A 21051-nucleotide genomic window follows, 5' to 3' on the forward strand; every position below is an offset into this window, starting at 1 on the left:
CCCATTTTCCCTCTCAAGGAAATGGAGGTAACACAGGGCCTCCCTCCTTGGTCTGTCCTGAGGATCTCAGGGGACAATGACAGCTTTGAGTGAGGTACAAGACTATTTAGGAACTGTCCCATAATACTGTTCACTGGGAAGAGGCCTCCAGTCCCCATGTGGGGAGCAGACAGGGATGTAAGAGATGGCCTTCAGAGGTGGCTCTACAGGGGGCTAAGTTATATTCATGATGCTGATTGTGTGTATCTTTGCCCAGATTGGTGATGGCTTGTGGGCTGTCTGTGTTGGGATATATTTTTACTCCATGTGTACATTTCTATGTGCCATTTTCTGAGCCAGGGAAGCATGTCTGGACAATATGGGCTTTGAGGAAAAGGTCTGGCTGGGATCAGACCCAGTAAGGTCCAGAGCAGGACCTTGGATGCTCCTTTGAGCCTTTCCAAGCCCAGCCAGGATGCTCCATCAACCATCCTAATGACCAGAAGGGAAAAGGTCCAGGAGCAACACACAGCTGCATCTGAATAGCCCAGTCACCAGTTGAGTTATAATTAATATTCTGAGTCCAGAGAGCCATGGCTATGACCGTCACCCACACTGGCTTTGTGACAATGTTATTGCAGCTGAGGGTGACCAGTATCTCACCAGGCTTCTGTTAATGGGGGTTCATAGGAATTATATGCACACACACACAAACACACACATAGAACATGCATACACAAATGCACACATGGTACACACGTGCATACACATGTAAACACACACACAATCAGCTTTGTTTGGGTACTTGGGACAAGGGAAGGGATGTTGTGAGCTCATCCAGGTGCCAGTGCCCTATGTGACCTGTGGTCTTCTTTTCCATGGGCGTGGTCTAGCAGCTTGTGGAGCCTGTGCATCATCCCCCAGTGTTTCTGATCCCTGCTCTGCCTTGGCCTCCACTTGGCCCTAGATAAGTCACCCCAAGGCCAATAGGCCTGCAGAGCATTAGAGCTATGGATGAGAGGGGTGCCATTCGTAGAGACTGTGGGGACAGCCAATTCAGTGATCTCAGAGGACAGGTCAGGAAACTGAGGCTGAGAGGTAAGAAGAACCCTGTAAGTACCAGGATGAACCAGGCCTACTTAACCATGAGGCCAGCATCACCACCATTGTTTCAGAGTTTGTGCATGTTTCATGGTTCTTTCTAATCCCAATGGCTGCTCCTTCAAGAGGTCTGCAAGATTGAGAGGCAAATGTCAAGCAGTACTTCTGTCCCTGGCTTCTGGTAAATGCAGCTAATTCCCTTGAGACTTAGACCAGCAGTTCCCAGCCGACCTGGGAGTGGATGGGTCTCCCTCACTCCTACCCCCAGCCCCAGACACCCAAGCTCCTACAGCATTCATAGAGGGAATTTCATGGCACAGGGTGTCCTCAGGACTTCCTGTAGGTAGAGTTCCTTTCTGGCCTTCATCTTCTGGAGGGAGAGGATATCTCCTGCTGCCATTTTCTTCACTTCCCCACATTCCATAGACACGCTCTCCAGGTTGTCAGTGAGTCTGAAGGAGATACCCAGAAAGAGTCCCCTGTCTTCGGAAAGAGGGTCTTTGGGTCCCCTCAATCGAAAATAGACACAATGTTATATGGTGTGCACTTCTGGTGCTAAAGAGAGCAGTTCCTGAGTCTATATGACTGAATGTCACCTGCATACATGCTTCCAGCCCCAGGGTCCTCAACTCCAGATGCCATTCATGCACAAGTGCATGGTAGGGTCCAGCCAAACCTGGAAACTGATGTCTGGAATCTGAAGCAGACAAAGAGGTCAGAGGAGTACAAGTTCTAGCCTATAGTGTCTCTTCTCATCCTGAGGCCCTTGGATACTTTGGTGTACACCCAGTGACTCCTCTGTAGCCAAACACCTCGCCACTGAATGAGGAGAGTCTGGGTCAGATAGTTCCTAATTTATGTCAGAACTTTGCTATGGTGTCAGAAGTCAGAGGATGATCAGTAGAAAGATCCCTCTGAAGATGGGCACCTCCTACATTCCCTCCCATCTGCCTGTGGATGAATGCGTGTACAAGTCTGCACACAGACTTGCTGATAGCTGTCTACCTTGGCAGGCCGTATGGCTGTGCTCAGCATGTATTGAGAATATACTCAATACATGTAGACCTGGCTCTGCACTTACAAACAACTACTACTGTTTCAGAGGACCTGAATTCAGTTCACAGCACCCACATCTGGCTCTGTGAGCCACCAGGAACTTCAGTTGCAGAGCCCTGACTTCTCTCCTCTAAGCATAGATACACACAGACATACATGTGAATAGAAATTTAAAAAATCTTTTTTAAAACGAAAAAGATAGCTGGGCAGTGGCAGCACACAACTTCAATCACAGTATTCATGAAGCAGAGGTAGGTGGGTCTCTGTGAGTTTGAGGCCAGCCTTGTCTACAGAGTGAGTTCCAGGATAGCCAGGGCTACACAGAGAAACCCTGTCTTGGGAGAAGTGCAGAGTAAAGAAAAGCAAAAAGAAGGAAAAAACATTCTCTTGTCAACCTCTATATCCTGCATGGGAAAGCATGCATGTGTGTATGTGTATAAGGGTGCATGTGTGTGTGCATGAGGGTGCATGTGTGTGTGCATGAGGGTGTGTGTGATGGTTTGTATATGCTTGGAGAGGGATTGGCACTATTAGAAGGTGTGGCACTTTTGGAGTAAGTGTGGCCTTGTGGGAGTAGGCATGTCACTGTGGGTGTGGGCTTTAAGACCCTCATCCTAGCTGCCTGGAAGGCAGTATTCTGCTACTTTCAGATGAAGACGTAGAACTCTCAGTTCCTCTTGTGCCATGCCTGCCTGGATGATGCCATGTTCCCTCCTTGATGATAATGAACTAAACCTCTGAACCTGTATGCCAGCCCCAGTGAAATGCTGTCCTTTGTAAGAGTTGCCATGGTTGGTCATGGTATCTGTTCACAGCAGTTAAACTCTAATATAGTGTTTAACACATACACATGCACACACACACACACATGCACACACATACACATGCACACACACAGGAAAAGGGAGTTCAGTATCTGGTCTGAGGAAGTGCTCTGAACAAAACAGGACCAGAGTCTGAAGGTAGATGAGAATTGATGCTAATCCTAGAGGCCTCTTCCAAGAGAAAGCACATATACCCGAGGACTCAACCTCTCTGAAACAGACAGCAAGAAGGGCAGAGAGGTGGAGGATCTGCAGGTGCAGAAACCCTGGGGTTGAAACAGACTTACCAGGGCCCAAAGAGGGGAAAAGCAATGATGATGACAGTAATGATGTCCCAAAAGTGTAAGTCTTTACAAAAGGTCAGGAATGCCATTCAGGATGTTGGGGAGAGTGACCATGGAGTCTGGGAAATCCGCCCCCAAGGAGTGGTGGGATGTTTGTGTCTGAGCAGCCTGCAGGGTGTGAGTAGGAGCTTCCTGGGTGACTGGAGTGGGTGTGACCCAGATGAGCCTAGCTTAGTGAGGAGAGTCACCCACATGGCTCCCATCCTGTTACAGTAGCAGTTTCTGTTAAGAAAAAAATTCTTGGGGATTTCCTGTTCTTTTCTCCACCTCCTCTTTTCCCCAACTCTTGTGGGCCATCTGGGTCTTGGGAAAGAGCAGAGGGAGAGAGGTCTGACAGTGCGGGGTGGGGCTTTCCTTGCAGCCTTGCCAGCTGCCCCTCTTTCTCCTTTTACATTGCACTTTTACCTTGTTGCTTAAGTTTTATGCATATGGATTAGTTTGTGTGTGGTGGGCAAGTGATCCAGTGAATGTAGGTCAGAGGACACAGCCTCTGGGATTCAGTTCTCTCCTCCTACCACGTGAGTTCTCAGGTGTAAACTCAAGTCATCAGGCTTGGTGCCTGGTGCCTTTACCCAGGGAGTTATTTCAATGGCTCTGCTGCCTTTTTTTTTAAACAGTCATTGAGGCTCTGGGGAATTGGGAGTGTGCGCTCCTGGAATGTGGCTTGGGAGTCAGGATGGTTTTGCAGTGACTAATACTGTGACATGGGATCTATGGTTCAGATGGCAGGCTGAGGTTGCAGTAACACTCTAGTCTCCCTCCCATAGATCTCACTGCGTGACTGGCTGTTGTCCCACTCAGAAGAGGAGGGTACCTCTCTCACTGTAGCCTCTGCCTCCCTGGCTGGACTCAGGCTTCTGGTCCCTTATAGCTGGCTTCTCCAGAGAGGTCCAAGGTAGCCCTGCAGGATAGGTCTGTGGACCTGAGGAGGACTGTGGGATGGCAACACATTATCTCTCACTCCTGGTATCAGTGAGTAAAGTGATCACCGGATGTCTTAGGATGCTAATTGGATCCCTGTGTGGTGGCATCAGCTCCAGAGTCCTTGGTACTGCTCAACGCTGTCCAAGAAATATGATGACATTCATATATAATATGAGATTTTCCTACAACCACATGGAAAGAGGAAAGAGAAACGGGGTGAACAATGTCCACAGCCTGTTGAATTTAACCCATTGTATTTCAAGCGGGCCCAATAACTGTCTATTTTACCCTAAGGACTTACTTAGTTTGGACTAGTGGTTCTCAAATTCTAATGCTGTGACCCTTTAATACAGTTCCTCATGTCATGGTCACACCAACCAAAAAATTATTTTTATTGCTACTTCATAATTGTAAATTTTATCGTTACAAATCGTAATATAGATATGTGTTTTCTGATAGTTTTAGGCAACCCCTATGAAGAGTACTGCAATCCCCAAGGAGTTGGGACCCACCCATTGATAATCTCTGGTTTAGACCTACTATGCTTTCTTGCCTAGTTTAGAAATTGAAAGGGGTGTCTACAGAGGGCAAGGGAATCCGCCAGCCTGTGCCCTCTCGTGTCCGTTCAGCCTCAGTGCAGCTTGTGTGGCTCCAGGTGCATCCTGTAGCTGATGGCCATTCTGCAGAGGGCTGCACTGAAGTGGAGGCTAAGGCTGTTTTAGTTTCACCTACAGCAGGATGGAGGAGGACGAGGGGGAGGAGGAAGACGAGGATAAGGAGGAAGAGGACGAGGAACAATATTCTGCTGGTCACCGTAAGAAAGAGCACAGTCGAGGCTGATTTCCCCTGCCACCTTCTGGTCCACCTGACATGGAACAGGCTCTCCATCAGCCAAGTCCAGATGGTCTGTTGAAGTTCAAATTCACAGAGGATGCACCCAGTCTCTCCTGAGTCCAGAACTTCCTAGGGATTTGGTACCCACGTCTCCCACCACCTTCCCTCCAGGGTCTATGTCTATCAGTGCTTGAGGTTTGGCATTCTGACTGATGAGATTGCTGCGTGGTGGGATGAACTGTACCACGCATGTTCCTAGCCAGCACTGAGCTGTGGTTAATGGGACACTGGAGCTCCCAAGGGCCTTTCCCAGCTACAGCACAACTGTGCTGTTAGCAAAGCTTTTTACTTGCAGTACCAACCTCAGGTTAAATACTTTCACAGAGCTCCCTCCCCAGCTACTTGTTTGTTCTTTCTTTACTTTACAATTCAGTGTGTTAAGGACAATAAGAGCATAACAGACCCTGGGAGAAGGGGTAGGGGCTGTTAGCTCCCTCCCCCAATTCCCATTACTGTGAAGTCACATATCCTTGATGCTCCAAGGCTGTTATCTGTCAGATCTAAGCCCTGCTAGAATATGAAGTGAGAGGTTGCCATGTGAAACCAAGAAACCCTCATTCCTCCCCACTAAAAAGATGAAAATAGGATTGTCTGATCAATGAAGCCTGGGTTAGTCTGATGGCCGGAGCTAGGTAGGTATTTTTCTTCAGGGGAGCAGGCACAGTGATTTTTCTGCCCCTGCATAAGCGTTCTTTTTTTGTCAAGCATTTTCCCAAACAGCTAAACATCATGTTGGCTGGCTTGGTTGCTTAATGAATGACAGAGGGGTCAAGGGGTGTGTACCACTGAGCCCATCACACATCTTTGCTGCTGTCTCAGTGCCTTCTGAAGAGCTAAAATGAGATCTCTCATATTAAATATTTTATCCAGTTCTCTGTTAGACATCTACGGGCGAGTCCCAGGAAGCATCTATGAGGCCGCCAGCATTTGTGGGCTCCACTTAGCAGTTTCATGAATGTCAGCATTAAGCCACTTTATTGGCCAGGAGCTTCTTTGGGTACCAGCTAAACACACCTTGGAAACTCACTGCCTCTCAGGATGTTAGCAGGGAAGGGGCCCAGGGTAGATCAAAACCCAAAGGAAAGAGCACAGCTCTAACCTAGGTCTTTTCTTTCTCAATGGGATTCATTCTGCTAACTCCTAGCTGAGCCACGTGAGACCGCTTACCACTCCCTGGAGGCTCTGTCTTCTTCCAACATCCCCTCCGGGCCTTCAGTTTTGACTCTAAGTTCCATCTTCTTGGCCAGAGCACCTAGTTCTCCTGCCTAGGAATGTGCCATTGTAGTGCAGAGCACTCAAGAGTAGGGACCACAATCCATCATGACTCAAGCATCTATACTTCAAGAACCCAAGAGACTGGAAAACACTGGGGCAGTTCCTGACTGCCTGCTCAAGTATGGGCTTCTCTGGTGATCCACTCTCCCAGGTGACGGAGTGTATCTGTCAAAAAGGAGGCTAAGGTGGGGGTGGGGGGTTTCTGCTGCTGGGAGCCTGCTTTCTTGTCCTCCCTCAGGGTTCTTTGGCTAGATTGCTCTATGACTGTTGGTTCTCTGTCCCAAGCATCTGTACTGAATCCTTGTCCCCTTTGGAGAGGAAGGGGGGTCACTGTCACTGACTACACTGGCTGAGAGTTCCTATGGCTCAGGGATAGCTGCTGGATATTCAAGAGTCTCAGCAGCACTTAGCATTGTAAAGGTGTGTTTTCCTATCTGGGTGTAGTGGAACATGGCAGAGCAGGAGGACTATGCTCCACAGAGTCCCTCCAGGACTGAGGCTTCTTTACATAGAGCCCTTCTTTACTGGAGTTTCCGAAAAGGGTCAATCCTACCCCCTCTTCTTCATTATCTCATACTGCTTATGCCATTGGTCCCAGGTGCTTAAGATGGCCAGATACATTCCCATTGTCACCACCCTTTCTTTGAATGACATTGCATGCAGGAACAGATCTTCAAGCCATTGCTCCTCAGAACCAGGTCCCGAGGCTCAGACCCTTCCTTTTCCCTTTTCTACATCCCATGAACCCTCAACGCCTCAGGGATAGCCCTGAAACATGGGTTGAAGGTTCCCGGGTGGTCTCCATCCTCCTGATGCTTACGCCTTGTTCTTTGCATCCAAAGAGGGTCACGTGGATCTGCTTGGAGGCTATGTCAAAGTTCTTCCTGCCTCCAAATTAGTATTAGTATATCCTGGGAACAAGGGTGTGTGTGTGTGTGTGCGCGCGCACGCGTGTGTACTATCAACACAGCAGCAAGAATGTCATAAACGAATGCAAAGCATTCATTTTGACTAGCAGCTTGATACCAGGGAGGAGGCAAAGTTTGGGCAGCTGCACAGCCCTGTGTTCTGGAGCTCCCTCCTCAGAAATATTTGGTAAGGAGCTGGGAAATGAATCCTCTCCTCCAACACCTGCAAGGCTGTCTGCACTGCAGCCTCCTCCCGGCAGATATCTGCAGAGCAGGTACAAGGAGTTTGGCATTCTAGTAGCATCTGTTAGATGACAAATCACAGACACAGCAGTGATGTGTGTTCAATGAGGTGAGTGGATGCTGCGTGCATGAGCTGGAAACCAAGGGTCTGTGGCAAGGCAGTGGGGTGCAGGGCTGTTGATCATGAAGAGGAGCCACAAGCACAAGCCACAAGCTATGGTGGCAATGCAGCTGTTTCCACATTGCCCTCTCTGGGACTGTCATATCAGCACAATTCCATAGCCAGGTATCCTGGATTCAGGTCCTGGCTCACTTAGGAGAGGTTCTGCAGCTCTCTGATGGTCAGTTCTCTGGTTAGCAAGATGTATCGGATGGGTGACATTTCTAAGTGGACCCCAGGCCAGAGACACATTGTAAGATTCCCTGTGTGAATGGTTCAGTTTTGAGGGCCTTGGAGCTACTTGCTTTCACCAGGTCTAGGTCTTTTCTCTCCAATACTAGTATTTGAGCAGGGGACCCCACACCTCCCATCTTGGTCCAGCCTGGCTTCTCTACCTTTTACTTGCTACCACCCCAAACTCTACCCTCATTTCTGGGGTCTCCTGCTCACCTTGTTTCACAGTTTTTTCTCCTGCCTGAGGGCCTCCTGAGGGCCTTCCTCTGACAGTAACATCCTAGTAGCCACCTCCTGGCTCAGCTCATTGTCCCTTCCTCTAGGTACTCCAGTTCCCTTCTCCCTCCCCTGCCCTCCTTTTCCCTCTCCCTCCCTCCCTTCCTTCCTTCCTTCCTTCCTTCCTTCCTTCCTTCCTTCCTTCCTTCCTCCCTTCTTCCTTCCTTCTTCATTGCCACCTTCCTCCTTCCTTCCTCCTTCCTTCCTTCCTTCCTTCCTTCCTTCCTTCCATTCTCCCTTTTTCCCTTCTTCCTTCCTTCTTCCTTCCTTCCTTTCTTCCTTCCTTCCTTCCTTCCTTCCTTCCTTCCCCATGAATATTCCTGGATTATCCCCAGATATCTCTTTTTGCACCTCTTGTCCTGCGCCACTAAGGGATTCTTTGGACCAACCATCACCAGGTGTACCACCCTCCCACTGTTGGCTACCCTATTCTTACCTCCACTTCTGTGTTCCCAGGAACACAGTGTGCTTCAATTTTACATATGTCTGGTTAATTGAGTTTCCAAAATGAATTACCTACAATAAAACTAGGGCATTTCTATCCCTTCCCAAAGAGTCATGATATGCTCCTACTCTGTGTTGGGGTGTGGATTAGAGCCCTGGGTAGTGGGCTCCATGGAGAGCAGCTAGCTCTTCATCTGTATGTTTATCCTAGGCCTGTGGTGACCCCTCAGCCACCAGTAGTCACATTTGTCCTCTTACAGCAGACTCTCTGTGGCTGGAGAAGTTGATTTTGTGGGCTTCTGTTCAGAGCTGGATGTAGCTAACTTCTGGGGGTACTTCCGGCCAGCACTGGCCATCCTGTCAAGCTTAATGTCCAGTGAGCAAGAGAAAGGTTGGCTGACTCGTGGTTGAAGCCCAGGCTGTAGGTGATAAGGAAAGAGGACACTAAACCTTGGTAGAACCAAGGCTGTGAGGTAGGAAGTGAGTGTAGCAAGAAAACAGAGTTTCTGGCAGTCAGCCATCACTGGGGGACATAAGAGAGCCTGCGCCCTTCTATGCAGGTCCTCCAGGACCTTAGTTCTGTGTTTCAGTTATTTTTTTTGTTTTTGAGACAGGGTCCTCTCACTGTAAACCAGGCTCGCATGGAGCTCAAAGTTTTCTGGCTGCCTCTGCCTTTTGACTGCTGGGATTAGAGCTGTGTGCCAGCACCAAGGCTCTGTCTCTATTTCTTGTTCCTGAAGCCCCTCCCAGACAGGGCTTAGCCTATAGTGTTCTATCAACTCAGAGGTTCTTAGACATGCCACCGGTCAAGAGATAGAGGCTGGGACACTGTGATTTGGGGATGCTTCTTCTTTGAGTAGAAAATAAAATCTAAGGGAACTGGGATCCTGGAGAGAGGGCTCTTGCTGTTCTTGCAGAGGACCCCAGTTCAGTCCTGTTCCCTACAACCACATGGTGGCTCACAACTTCTGTAACTCCAGTTCCAGGGATCTGACATACTATTCAGGCCTCTGCAGGTACCAGGCAATCTAACAATGTATTATATAAGAAGAAAAACATTTGTTACATACTATATAAATAAATATTCTTAACGTTTGAAAGAGAAAAAAAGAAAAGAACACATGGACACATTTTGACAACTTAAAACTGCAAATGACCTTAAATCCCAGCACTTGGGAGGCAGAGTCAGGGGGATTTCCGAGTTCGAGGCCAGCTTGGTCTACAAAGTGAGTTCCAGGACAGCCAGGGTTATACAGAGAAACCCTGTCTCAAAAACCAAAAAAATAAAAAAATAAAAACAACAACAACAACAAAACAAAATAAAAACCCTGCAAATGAGCCAGGCATTGTGGCTCACACCTGTGACGGCTAGACAGGGGAGGCAGGAAGGTAAGGGTGAGGTTTGTCCTCAGCTACATAGTAAGTTTGAAGCCAGCCTGAGCTACATGAGACCCTATCTCAGAAAACAAATAAATAAAATTACAAAGGAAAATAAGACAAAAGGTCTTACAAGGTCCATCCAGCCTATTCCCCACTTCAGTCAACTTTACCTTTCCAGTAAGTTCTTCCACAGGAGGCCTCCACTCACAAACCCATCTGACCAGTTCTCACAGATGGCAGCAATGGCCACATGCCCTTGTGCACAATCTTCTTCCATTTGTAGATATCTCTCTGTCTCTCTGTCTTTCTCTGTCTCTCTTTCTCTGTCTGTCTCTGTCTCTCTTTCTCTCTGTCTGTCTCTCTGTGTGTTTGTGTGTGTGGGGGGGTGGTGGTGTTTGTGTGTATGTCTCTGAGAGAGAGCCAGGGTTTTTCTGTGTAGTCCTGGCTATCCTATAACTTCCTCTGTAGTCCAAGGTAGCCTTCCTTGAGCTCCTATCTGTCTGCACTGTCACTGAGTGCTGGGGTTAAAGGCATGCACCACTACTGGCCTTCCTGTTCTCTTTCTTCTAATATAACTTTGTTAGACAGGTTCTCATGTAGCTCAGGCTGGCCATGAACTTGTTATATAGTCATAGATGACCTTGAACTCCTGATCCTGCTGCCCCCACCCTCCAGTTCTGGAATTACAGATGTGTGGCACACGGCTACCTGACTTGATGATTATTTCTGATCAAGACACTGTGGACATTTGAGTTGGTTGTTTGTAAAGGGGAGGACGTGTTTAGATAAGTAAATGTGTGCTTTGCAAGGCAATATCAAGCTGCCACATGTCTGTGTTGAACAAGGAACTTTAAATATCTCCTAGTCATCTAGATAAGTAAATAAAATATGTACATAGAACGCTAACAGCCTGGGAAAGAGGTGAAGAAGACAAGGGCGGTAGCAGGTAATACTGAGTGCATGTCTCATCTTCCTTAACAGGACCTAGCACCTAGAGCTTAGAATTCATAAGCCTCTGAGAAGTTCAGAGTGGTTTCCTTTGGGACTTGGGTAGAGGAGACTCACCCACACTAGTTCTTCTTCACCTTTCAAAAATAACTGAGCTATGCAGGTGTGTTACTGTGAAAGAAAGAAACCAAAATTGAGGTAGGGAAGTGAATGAGCATTAATGTCCAGTGGCCAATCACTGCAGGATCTCACACTTGGACCTTGTGGGAGACTGCAGTGGGGTGTGCTGGCCAGTGAAGCACAGTCCTGAATTTCCATTGGGGCTGTTTCAGCTGTTAACATGCACATCGACATTCACCGACCAATTGATGCCAATTCTAGATCTCCCTGGCAGAACAATATCTCATAGTCATAATAAAGAGTGGGGACTCCCATAAGGTCCCCAGGTGTCTTTTCTAGGGTTAAAACAGCATGGCATGTGCTGGTAACTTCTACCAGTATTATATGTAGGGGGACAGGGAGGTCTTGGGGGGGTCTAAAAGCCCCCTGTCAACATGCTTCAAAGCTTTAATACCTGGGTCCCCATGAAACCCTACTTACCCAGATTAACCCAGAAATCTGGGTAAGAATGGGGTTTTTAAATGTAATTTATAAAATTAGGGTTGCTGATAAATGAAGTTGAACTTTGAAGGGCCAAAGCCATGTTCCTGTTCTCTGGTATCATCCCTGAGTCCACTCAGGATGGGTGTCAACCTAGTTCTAAATTTACCCTAGTTGTGTTAGGTAGGAATGTGAACCACTAACATCCGCCTACGCAGGCGGGATTTATTTACTATGCAGCATCAGCAAATGTATCTGTGACCAGGAAACAAACACACTGGGTCCCCCACGAGAAAAAGAACGAGCTGTTCAAAGTGAAGAGTCAGGATTGGGTCCACGAGACCCCTTTTTCCCAAGCTGATGAGCTGAGGGTTTTGTCTCAATCCTGCCTTTTGTTTAACCCTCACAGGACATTTGACAAAGCTTCATTACACTGATTTTAGGTTGTCTCTCCCTGTCCTCTTATACCATGATTCTGCATGCATGCTCCAAGTAGACTGTATTTATCCATAAAAAGATATTCTTACTATCTTTCCTAGAGTGTTCTGGGTTTTGCCATGTTATATAGAACCATAGCAAAATTACAGTTATGAAGTAGCAACAAAAATGACTTTATAGCTGGGGGTTCACCACAACATGAAGAACTGTATTAAGGGGTTGCAGCTTTAGGAAGGCTGAGAACCACTGCTGTTATGGATGTCACTGGACATACAGAGGATATTGCTTAGCCAGCATGGTGCTAGGTTGTGATAGGAAGTCAGACTTGGGGTTTCAGGTATCCACAGCTCACCTTGTGTCTTGGCCTTGCAGGTTTAGTCTCCACTGCCAGCTGCCATGGGCAAGCAGAACATCAAACTGGGTTCTGAGGTGCTGCAGGAACTGCGGAAACACAGGGATTTCACCGACCATGAGCTTCAGGAGTGGTACAAGAGCTTCTTCAATGACTGTCCCACTGGCCACCTAACTGTGGACAATTTCAAGATAGGCCAACTTTTTCCCCTACAGAGAAGCCTCTAAGTTCGCTGAACATGTTTTCCACACCTTTGACACCTACAGTGTCAGCACCATCGACTTCTGAGTGTTCATCATTGCTCTGAGCCTGACCTCTCGGGGCAAGCTGGAATAGAAGCTCAAGTGGGCCCTCAGCATGTCCCATCTAGACAGCAATGGCTACATCAGCAGCAGTGAAATGGTGGAGATAGTGCAGGTACCTACACTTGACAGGGCCTGGCACATGGGGAGTGCAGGGATCCAGGACCCGCATCCTTGGCCCCATACACCAGGTCATTCCTTTGCCCACTTGCTACCTGGGTATACTAAAGGAATGCATGTCTTTGCAGAGAGTAAAGATAAAAACCAAGCATCTATCAATTGCATGCTGAACATCAGGCTCCAGCTGAGCTCATCCATCAGGTTTATTCACACAATTCTATAAACTGGGTCTTTTTTTCTTTTAACCTCTAATGAGATCTGAGTCTCAGATAGAAGATTAAGAATTGTCAAAGCAAGAACTGGGAAAATGACTCAGTGGGGAAGAAGACTTGATACCCAGCATGAGCCTGAGTTCTGATCCCAACACCCACGGAAAAGGCAGGAGTGGCTGAGCATGCCCGAAACCCTAGAACTAGGGGACAAGTGAGTCCCAGAAGCTTGCTGAGCAGGCAACCTAGATAAAATGGTAAGCCCCAGATGGGTTCAGTGAGAGGGTAAAGGGAATATTGTGAACACCGGTATTCCTGTTTGGCCTCTGCACGGGTGGGTGTTCATCTGCATACACATTAGTTGTCTATAGGGCTTCCTATAGAAATCACAATGACACAGTAAAGGATGAGTCAGCAGTCAGTTCTTTACAGGAGCGATGCTTATGTGCACCCTGGATCTTCCTGCCCCATGCTCTAAACCATCTCTGTATTTGGTCCAGTGGGCTGACTCTGTGGGTAAATGTGCTTGCTACCAAGCCTGGCAGCCTGGGTTTGATCCCTAAGACCCACATGGTAGGAAAAGAGAACCAGCTTCCACAAGTTGTCCACTGAATTCCACATGAGATCACCTCCCCCAAATAAATAATTACATACATCCATAAAATAAATAAATAAATAAAGTAGTTGTATACAGTGCCTAATACAATGGCTATAGATGTTAATATAGATGTTAATAAAATTTGTATTATTTGGGAAATAACAAGAAACTGTCTGTGTACCTCCAGTTTCATTTTCTAGACTATTTCCCACCCGTAGTTTGTTGGATCTGCAGATTCAGGACGCATGGGTGGGCAGGGCTCAATGTATTTCCCCTAAGACCTTTCCTCCAGGATTTCCCAGCTCCCCACCAAAGATCCTCCTTTCAGACAGACGCTTTGCCCCACAACCTCCCCTCTACTCCGAACCAAGGAGCCCTCCATTCTTCCATGCCCCAGCTGTATCCTGTGCTCTTGAAAGTCACTTAAACTTTCCTGGCTCCTTTTTCCCAGCTCCTTGTCTGTGAAACTTGTTCTGATGAGAGAAGGGTCCTGACTCTGCCCTGTCCATGCTTCTTGGTTAGCTGAGAGAAGACCATAACCCACCCTCCATCCTCCAGAGCACACTCACAGATGCCCCTTTGCAGGCCATTTACAAGATGGTGTCCTCCTTGATGAAGATGCCTGGGGACGAGTCCATGCCCAAGAAGCAAACAGACAAGATCTTCAGGCACATGGACACTAACAATGATGGTAGGAAACATGGCAGGAGTGAGCAGGTCGGGTGGGAAGAGGGTATTGGGAGAGGGGGTGGGGTGGGGAGAGGGGAGTAGATGAGCCTGTGAAACTGTTGATGGCACAGAGGTGTTTGGGATACACTCTCTGCCCTATATAGGCCTGCCCTTTTCTAGCCCACTTGATTCAGCTCTGATTGAGGGAGGGAGACTAGAATTTAGGGTCAGGTACGCCTAGCTTGCATCCTGTACCCTTCCTAGGACTCTATAACCATGGGCATGTCAGTAGACCCTCTGACCTTCAGGCTTCATCCGCGTTGTCTGAGTTAGGGTTTCCATTGCTCTGATGACACACCATGGCCACAAGCAACTTGGGGAGGAAAGGGTTTATTCACTCACAGTTTCCATATAACTGTTCATCATCAAAAGCAGTGAGGGCAGGACTCAAACATGGCAGGAATCTGAAGGCAGGAGCTGATATAGAGACCATGAAAGGGTTGCTACTTCCTGGCTTGCTCCCCATGGCTTGCTCAGCCTTCTTTCTTATAGAACTCAGAATCACTAGCCCAGAGTTGTACCACCTACACTGGGCTGGGCTCTGCTCCATCAATCACTAGTTAAGAAAATACCCTCTGGTCAGGCATGGTGGCACGTCTTTAATCGGAGCTCATAGGAGACAGGAGGCTCTCTGTGAGTTCAGGGCTAACCTGGTCTAAAAAGTGAGTTCTAGAACAGCCAGGGCTGTACACAGAGGAAACCCTGTTTCAATAAGCAAAACAAAAGGGAGGAAAGGAGGGAGAGAAGGAGGGAGGTAGAGAGACAGGGAGAGAGAGAGAGAAGAGACTGGACATTGTCCATTTTCCAGAGGGTTCCAGACTTTAACCAGAGCACTGGCTAATCCTAAGTCTCCCTCTTCCATTCCTCAGGCAAAATGTCCCTGGAAGAATTCAACAAAGGTGCCAAGAGCGACCCATCCATTGTCCGGTTGCTGCAGTGTGATCCCAGCAGTGCTAGCCAGTTCTGAGGGGAATGGGCTTTACACAGTTGTGAGAAACACAGGCTTGACCTGCCATCTTCAGCTTTGTTTGCAAAAGTGGATTTCTCCATGATTTCTCCTGCTCTCTCGGGACCTGGGTTCAGGCAGCACATCACACTCACCTGGTCTGGCTGGATGCAGCTCCCTCCTCTATCTTACCCAATATATGTCCCTCCCCATCCAGTCCAGGCTGGTTCCTTCCAAGGTTTCAAGTGTTCTCAGCTGTAGGGCTCCTTCCCTGCCCACAGAGGGCCTGGAGGCCCTTAAGGACACCAGACAGGATGTTTCAGTATCTTACCGAGACCAGCTGATTTATTCAATGATCCCAGTTGACTTTGTGAGGATGAAGAACATGGAGAGCAGACAGGCAACCCTTCCTGTGCGTGGCTCCACCTCCCTTGTTTATTTTCTCTGACCAAAGCTGCTTGCATGTATATACCGTGGTATCCTTACTTTTAATATATACGTTTTGTATAAAGTGAGAAGGTTCAGCCTCTGTATTTAAAGCCTCTGACTACCTTTATAGCATGGTCCCCTGTGGCCTGGGATTCTCCCCACCCCCAAGTCTAGCTGTGCTGTGGTATTTATGTATTCACTTTCCTAATTACACAGGAGATACATGCATGCCCAGGGCTGTGGACATCTGCCCTCTGTCCTGCAAACACAGGTGTTCCTGTGTGTTATGTCCTTGCTTTCCATTGGCCTGGCATATTAAAATGATCAAATAAACCAAGGTCTGTGAGTTTCCTGTGTTGCCCCAAGCACCCTGTTCATGGTTCTCTCTCCAGTGAGTGTGGGGATGAAGCAGATAAGTGGTAGACATGGGGAAAGTCCTTGAATGTCTGGAACAGCCGAGAATTTGTCAGAGAGGAGTACATGCCAGCCTTTCCCCACTCAGTGGGCTTCACACACAGCAAGGCCATTGGCCCTCCTGCTTTAAGCCACAGAACCTGTAGTCTGAGCCCCAGACCGTCTGATGATGTTCAGGAAGCACCCACTGAGCACCTGTCCTGGGTGAGCACTGGAGACTCTGAGATTGGCCAGACATTGTCTTTGCTCCCACCTCACCTCAAGGAGAAAGGTGCTGTTGGCTAGAAGGTGTTTTAGATATTGGACAGAAGCAGTACCTCAGGGCCAAATATGTGTCTTGGCTAATGTCACCCACCAATCTTGCAAGCCATCCAGCAGTTCACTTGGAGGGGGTACACCTGAGTGGTAGGCCAGCACTTAAAGAAAGGGAAACTAGGTGGATGAGAGAGAAATGGAGCCAAGACAATGTTCTGATCAAGGTTCAAATGTTTAATGACAAATGCACTTATAAAGGAGGGCGTAGGCCCATTCCCACCCATTCATTCTTGGAGCCTGAAACCAGCTGAAGGTGATTATGTGCAGGATATGGCATAGTCTCTGGAATAACTCCTGGGCCTCTCAGCAGGTAGCAGTATCTTGAAGAGGAACAGCAACAGTGGCTAAACAATTGAGTGATCTAGGGAGGAAGGCTCCACCCTAGGTAATCTCCGTAGTGGCAGCAAGGTCAAGGTCTGGCTCAGCCAGCTTCAGGCTGAGGGAAGGTTACACAGCAATTTCAGGATCACTTATTCAAATAATGGGGAATAAGAGGATGGATGGATGTGTCTGCCCAGTTTTGAAGACTTCTCTTTTTCTCTTTCTCTTTCTCTCTCTCTCTCTCTCTCTCTCTCTCTCTCTCTCTCTCTCTCTCTCTCTCTCTCTCTCTCTCTCTCCCTCTCCCTCTCCCTCTCCCTCTCCCTCTCCCTCTCCCTCTCCCTCTCCCTCTCCCTCTCCCTCTCCCTCTCCCTCTCCCTCTCCCTCTCCCTCTCCCTCTCCCTCTCTCTCTCTCTCTCTGCCAACATGTGATTCCTGGGATTGTAACTCAGGACCTTAGGTAGAGCAGTCAGTGCTCTTAATAACTGAGCCATCTCTCCAGCCTTGGGAGTCTTCTGAAATGGAGAACTCAATGTCACACAAGATGTGAGAGTACAGTGAGGGGCAGAAATAAGAGCACAGAAAGGGGCAGCTGAGGCAGATAAGTCATGAGTTCTGGGACAACCTGGACTCCATAGCAGAATTAATGTCAGAGGACCAAAGGACAAAGAAAACTCTATTGTGCTCAGGGCTGCATGGAAAAGGAATGGAGGTCAGAGAGCCACAGTCCAGAGATGCAATTACACTGCACAAGTACTTAGAACTGACTGTTCCCTATGTTTGTCTCCAGACTTGAAAGGCAACTCTGTTAACAACAGTGTTCATGTTCAAGGTGTGGTTGATCCATTATTCCTGCACTAGCTGTCAGAGCATGGCAGCTAAGGCCAGGACTATACAAGGCTTCCATTCAAAGTTTCAGCTGATACCTGCTAGTGGAGATAAAAGACCCACAGCGTGAGGATTCCCCCAAGTTCTGACTCAGGAGAGGCGACACCCCAAAATCACCCACAAGAAATGTTCTTGCTGCAAACAGCAAGAGGATTTTTATTCAAGAGTGCTCTTGGGCCCACGGTCATACACCACGCAGGGGTAGAGGACCGTGGTGTGCCAAGTCGCTGGGTAAGGGGGTATTTAAAGGAAGAAACCACAACTCAAGGAAGTGGGAAGGGCGTTGTTGGAAAATACCAAAGATACCAGTTAAGAGTCACAAGGAAGTGCAAAGTCACAAGTGTCACAAGGAATACCTGGTAATTGTTCAGGTTATCTCTTAAGACAGTTTCTAAGAGCCCCTAACATTAGCACATTCTTTGAATTAACACTCTTTGAACCCAGGAAGCAGGTGGGTGGAGAGATGTCACTATCTGTTTTATGATTAACATACCTTGGAGCATTGAGTCACAAAGGTCACATTCCCAATCCTGGGCCTAAAGGCCTAGAATTTTGTTATTACGTTTTACTTTTTCAGAGATCTCCCAGGCCCAGAAAGAGAGACATGGCAGATAGTCCTGAGGTAGCCTCCAAGTTCTGAATGGAACCCTGCTCAGGTCTCTGTGGGACCTGGAAGAGAGATGCCCAGTCTGACCTGGAATGTTCATAGAGGTTGCCTGAAGCAGGTAAAGGGGAGTTATGGAGCTTAGGCTGCAAGGAGGGACACCTGGTGAAGAACAAGAAGCATAAAATAGAGGTAAGATGATCAGTAGGAAGGGAGGGGAGGAAAGGGGAGGGAAAGTGGAGGGGAGGGGTGGGAAAGGGGAGGAAGAGGGGAGGGGAAGGAGAGGGGAGGGGATGAGAGGAGATGAGAGGAGAGACAACTGTCTGGGCCTTGCTGGTATTTGTTTACAAGCTATGAGATGAGCCAGGGTGCAGGTCAGTTAGAGGTCAGAGGGAGGAAGGAAGGAGACTAGATTGACATCGGAGCTTTCTCCCTCAGCCACACAGACATGACTGGCAAACGCTCACTAGAGCATTCTTTGTCACAAGAACTGAACATCAATTCTGAGAGATGCAGTCAATCAATTTTGGGGTATGGAATGCAGTATGCAGAATGTGTGATACACAGACATAGTTACATATAGTCACAAGACTTAAGATATATCTAAATAGCGACCTGAAAAGGCTTGGCATGGTTCTGTATATAAGAATAAGGCACCAGGCAATGGTAGATCATGGCTTTCATCCCAACATGAGGCAGCAATAGCTGAATCTCTGAGTTTGAGGCCAGCCTGGTGGACAGAGTGAGTTCCCAAACAGACAAGGCTACCCAGAGAAACCCTATCTTTCTTAAATAAATAAATAAATAAATAAATAAATAAATAAATAAATAAATAAATAAATAAATAAATTAAATAAAATAAAGGAGAGAGATGAGAGGCAACCTCCTTAGGGGTCTTCAAGTGTTCCAACCTCAAGCTAAGGGTTACTTCTAAGATCTGGTGATAAAACAGGCCCCTGAGTTGGTCTCTATCAACTTATTGCCCACTCATTATGAGGAGGGAGGCTACCTGCCACTGTTAGTAGCCCTATAAAGAGGCCCAGGTAGCAACAGCCCACAAGAACCAGGGCCTGCCAGGTGACACCTGAAAACACACAAAGAGAAAGCTGCCCTGGCCACAGCCCAGATTTTGACCCAGCCGAACTACTCCTGCGTTCCTGAGCGACAGGAATGCTGGGAGAGCAAACACTAACAGTTTAAGGGTAACCTTGGGAGGAGGTCCACTATCTGAAGGCACATCGGTGGGGACCCATGGGGAATGTGACTGCTTCCTGAGAAGTCCTGGGCTGCTGACAGTCACTAAGAGCTCTTCAACAGTTACAGACAATATTTAAAACAAAAATAAGACAGGCTGGAGAGATGGCTCAGTGATTCAGAGCACTGGCTGCTCTTGCAGACAACCCCATTTGGTTCCCAGCACTCACACAGCATCTCACAACTGTGAGTTTCTCCAGTGCCTCCCTCTTCTGGTTTTCAGAGATACTGCACTCATGTGGCACACCTACATACATGCAGACCAATGCTTATACACATAAAATTAAACAACCCCTTAAAAAAAAAAAAGCAGAGGCCAGGCACAGTGGCATATACTTTTAATCCCAGCACACAAAGATACAGCCTGATCGACAGCCTGTATCTACATAGCGAGTTCTAGGAAAGCCAAAGTTACATTATAGAGAGACCTGGTCTGCGTTGAGAGAGAGAGAGAGAGAGAGAGAGAGAGAGAGAGAGAGAGAGAGAGAGAGAGAAGGGAGAGGGGAGAGGAGGGAGGGAGGGAACATTGGGCTGAAGTAAAGAAATGGCCCACTCATCCCATCCTATTTCCCACCATGCCAACTGCTGGTCTCCAACACAGACTGGCCAGCAAGTAACAGAGGGAGAATCAGTCCCAAGAGTTTCTCAAGACACACTGAGATAGGTGCTCAGTGCTCTCACCTTCTGTCTGTCTGTCTGTCTGTCTGTCTGTCTCTGCCTCTCACATTCACACACACACACACACACACACACACACACACACACACACACAAGCCCATCTCACTGCCTCCTCTGCCCACTCGCCTACTCCAGAGTTGATAGTGAGGTGGGCCTGCCTGTCTGAGAACTGGGATCAGCAGAAGAGGCACAACAATGGACTGTCTATGGGTTATGTATGAGAAAAGAGAAACTTTTGGTCTCAGAAAGGATGGCATTGCTAGGAGTACCGGGGTGGAATGGGCTCCCATCCTGGCAGGGACTATGAGGAAGTCACCTCCCTCAGGGTGGGGAGAGGGCCCTTAGGGAGCTCACCTGGGACTGCAGTTGTCCCTCTGCTGGCTGTGTGCTCTGAGGCCAGTTTGGAACCTAGGAGTCTAACCCACAGTTCACCTGCTTTAAAAGGTCTGTGATTTGTATGGGATATCCTTTCTCACAGCAAAATATAGACCTAATACATCAATGTAAGTTAAACCTTCTCTTTACCAAGGGAGGAACTTAGAAGGGCCACACTGTTCCTGCACTTCTACTCCATCCCAGACACCCTTGCCCCATTTTGGTCCTTAGAGCCAGACCTTTAATGAGTCCCATGTAGAAGGGTCTGTAGCAGTGACATTACAGAAGACTATCCTATGGGACAATTGTTTCCTCTTTGTGTTTCCTCATGAGCTTTAAATAGACAGGCAGTCCCAGTGAAACTCTCCATGCCACCAAGACTGTGCTGTCCCCTGTCTCCAGTAGACAGACTGGTGAGTCACAGAGAACCATGAAGACTGTCCCCTTGGCCAGCATCTCCATGCCTCCTACTGGCCCCTGTAGCTTAGGGTT

At 47.9% G+C, this 21051-nt stretch overlaps 1 pseudogene across 1 annotated transcript in view; it reads left to right on the top strand.

The window, feature by feature from the left end:
* The window catches only part of LOC147001116 (hippocalcin-like protein 1), a 24947-nt pseudogene extending 9578 nt beyond the window's left edge, over window positions 1-15369 (top strand). The window contains exons 2-4 of the transcript XR_015045185.1: window positions 12401-12797; window positions 14195-14300; window positions 15208-15369. The product of XR_015045185.1 is annotated as a hippocalcin-like protein 1 (transcript). The remainder of the gene's footprint in view (window positions 1-12400; window positions 12798-14194; window positions 14301-15207) is intronic.
* Window positions 15370-21051: the final 5682 nt, after the last annotated feature.

This window comes from Mus caroli, unplaced genomic scaffold, assembly GCF_978045245.1.
Source record: "Mus caroli unplaced genomic scaffold, Mus_caroli_1 scaffold_14, whole genome shotgun sequence".
In the NCBI taxonomy this organism is placed as follows: domain Eukaryota; kingdom Metazoa; phylum Chordata; class Mammalia; order Rodentia; family Muridae; genus Mus; species Mus caroli.